This window comes from Thalassophryne amazonica, chromosome 3, assembly GCF_902500255.1.
Source record: "Thalassophryne amazonica chromosome 3, fThaAma1.1, whole genome shotgun sequence".
NCBI classification, from domain to species: domain Eukaryota; kingdom Metazoa; phylum Chordata; class Actinopteri; order Batrachoidiformes; family Batrachoididae; genus Thalassophryne; species Thalassophryne amazonica.
In genome coordinates this window covers 55,321,737-55,324,741 of record NC_047105.1, presented here as the reverse complement: position 1 = coordinate 55,324,741, position 3,005 = coordinate 55,321,737, and the positions used below count along the sequence as shown (strand labels likewise).

The 3,005-nt window shown below is 38.0% G+C and overlaps 1 protein-coding gene across 1 annotated transcript in view; it reads left to right on the top strand.

The window, feature by feature from the left end:
- Positions 1-1,590, top strand: part of LOC117506762 (guanine nucleotide-binding protein G(i) subunit alpha-2) — a 243,715-nt gene extending 242,125 nt beyond the window's left edge. The window contains exon 9 of the mRNA XM_034166349.1: positions 433-1,590. The gene's annotated coding sequence lies outside the window, so the exon portion shown is untranslated. The remainder of the gene's footprint in view (positions 1-432) is intronic.
- The last annotated feature ends 1,415 nt before the right edge of the window (positions 1,591-3,005 follow it).

Genomic DNA, 3,005 nt, shown 5'->3' with positions numbered 1-3,005 from the left:
TGAGCAAATATTTGCACAAAAACAACAAAGTTTATCAGTTTGAACATTAAATATCTTGTCTTTGTTGTGTATTCAATTGAATATAGGTTGAAGAGGATTTGCAAATCATTGTATTCTGTTTTTATTTACATTTTACACAATGCCCCAACTTCATTGGAATTGGGGTTGTGTGTGTGTATATATATAAGATTAGATAAAATTCACATTACAAACGAGTATGAGTAAGCATTGTGTGGTGTGGTGTTAAGTATGGCAAGCATCAAAAGAAGTCCTTTTATATATTACTTTTTTGCCTTGGTAAATAAAATGTAAAATCACTGGTATCTATGTAAGATGAAAAACAAGCCAAGGCTGGGTCCATTAAAGCCGTGAAACAATAGCTATTTCTCTGTATTTATGTTGTGTTTGAGATGTGTCTTAATTTTCATGCAGGACACTGCGAGACGCACACAGACTACATGAGAGACTGCAACAGTGATGTGATGATTACTGCTTTTCATAATGAAAACCATAACGGACTTGATTCCTGCAGGGGGAACCTGAAAGAAATCCAACAATCACTGATGTGCAAACATCACATTCTCTGTCTAACATCTCATTGTTATTGTTTGGTTATACTTTTCCGAAATGATCGGGGTTTCTCAAACTATTCATGCTGATCGCCAGTGAAAAGAGCCTCCAAATTATCCTCCAAAAGATTCACCAACAATCAGAGTGACCTGCCTGTGTTTTGTAAAGTTAATTCAATAAAATGGCGAGCATAAGTGGAAAATTATTTTTGTAAGAGTAAAATGCTTCACATTATGAATCTGTTTTCCAGTCATGCATAGTTTTCATCATTAATGGGGCTTCAGGGAGCAGTTTGAGAACTGCTGATTTATTTGATTTCTTCTTCTTTTTCTAATTATTATTATTATTTAAATTTTTTTTGTATTCAGAGTTCAATTTGATTTTTAATATAGGTTTCCATTAATGAGAAGGCATAGTACAATGACTTTTTATATATACTAGATATTAAAAAAAATTCTCATTAATTTAAGTTTACTAATGGTATTCTATGAAACTTGACTGGGCAGAGCTTATTTTTTAGAAGAAAACACACAGGCATGGAGAATGAAATTGGACGAAGGGAAAATGCTTTTGTACAGTGTTTACACAATCAATATTCACACTTGTATTATAGTGCATTGTTCTGCATGACTGCCCATAGATTAGCCTGTATCTCCCACAAACTGAATAACATTCCTTAAGTAATGTCTCTCAAATAAAAAAAGTAAAAAAAAAAAAAGTTATGTGTCACTTTTAAGATATCAACAATATTTTAAGTATTTCTGTCTGCTCCTTTCATGAGTTGTTCTGTACAGTTTGTTTCATTCCAGGTCTTTTTACGTATGTTTGTGCCTTGATATCTGTTTACACTTGTTCTTTAGAGACATGCTGTCTTCATAGTGTCAGTTAGGGCTATTTCTACTGCACCTGAGCTCACATAAACCTCCATTTGTTGCACACAACACATGTAATTGTTCATTAATATCAAGGTGCATAAAACTCCTTCACTTGTTCAATGAAAATAAAAGTTGCGTCACATGAGCCTTCATTCTTCAGTGTGATATGTGAAAAGAAAATGCATGCTGTATGTTGTTCTACTCCATCAGAGATCTAAAAGGGAACGTCAACGTTTAAAATGTATAAGACATTGAATCATGTTATTGCTGCGTGTGGTTACATGAACAGCTGTGAACATAACTAAAGAATGGTTGCTGATATCTGCAGTAATCTGCAGATAGACTATGTAGAGTTGTGTTCAAAATAACAACAGTGTGTTTCAAAATGAACAAACCAAAACCCAATTATGAAAAATTCCCCGGCCTCTGAAATCTTCAGTTTCCCCTGCAAGACATGCATTTGCTCCGAGATGTTATCCAATTTGTGTCTGAGTTCAAGGGTTAATGCAGTCTGAGAATGCATCGCCTTGCCCAACTCATTAATCATGATGGAAAAGCAAGGGGTTGTGATTTTGGCGGCAGCCATCTTGCCAATCTTCCGGTAGGTCAGGGCAGTACATAAGCCAATAAGTACCAGCCTTCCTACTATGTATCCAAATATGAATAAATCCTTGACATCCTCCACAGAGAAAGGCAGAAAGCATGCGACCCACCAAGTCTCCCAGGCATAGAACATAGCCCGCAGGGTAAGTTCCATCCGGGCATGCAGGGTCCCCTGGCCCTGATCTTCTTGTAGAAAAAATGGTGTCAATAGCATTCAGAGACCAGCTGATCAATTCCATGATTATCCAATATAGTTTGAAGAATTCACAGCCTGGTGAAGTAGGGACTTTGAAGGTTGGAGCAGAGATAGAGGAGAGAGGAGGAGATGTGACCGGCCTTGTCGGAGTCCCAAGCTGATTGAAGTGAGTAAAAAGCTCAAAATCCTTATAATACCTTTTCATTTCCATACATACAAATGCATTGGGAACACTGCACATTCTATTCTAAATCAAAACATGAAAAATTAATCAAATTTGTTATGACTTGACAGAAAGTGAAGAAACGGAATATTACCGGTAGGCTTCACTCAGTCCCACTGAGTGAAGAAGGAGCCATGCACCCTGTTTTTTTTTTGTTTTTTTTTTTTTTTTTTTTCGTGAGCTATTGTGGCATTATAGTGGCTCAGAGTGGCTCTTAGAGGCATTATCTTCAGTTAAGCCTCGGTCCCACCGAATAATGAAGGCTGAAGAAGGAGCCACGCATGGGTGTGGGGTGATTATTTGAAGAATGACCCACGTTTTCATCTTAACACGTATCCACTATGAAGGTGCCACTATGTGCCTCTCTGTACCACGCATGTGCTGCGTAGCAGCCTCTAGTGAGCCACGACCGACCTGCCATTACAGCCTCGAATGGCTCGCATCAGCCACACTAAGCCACGTAGTGCCACGATAGCACCATGGTAACGCCATGTTGACGCACGTTTAGGCATGAGTTTGGTCCAAACCTCCAGCCCTC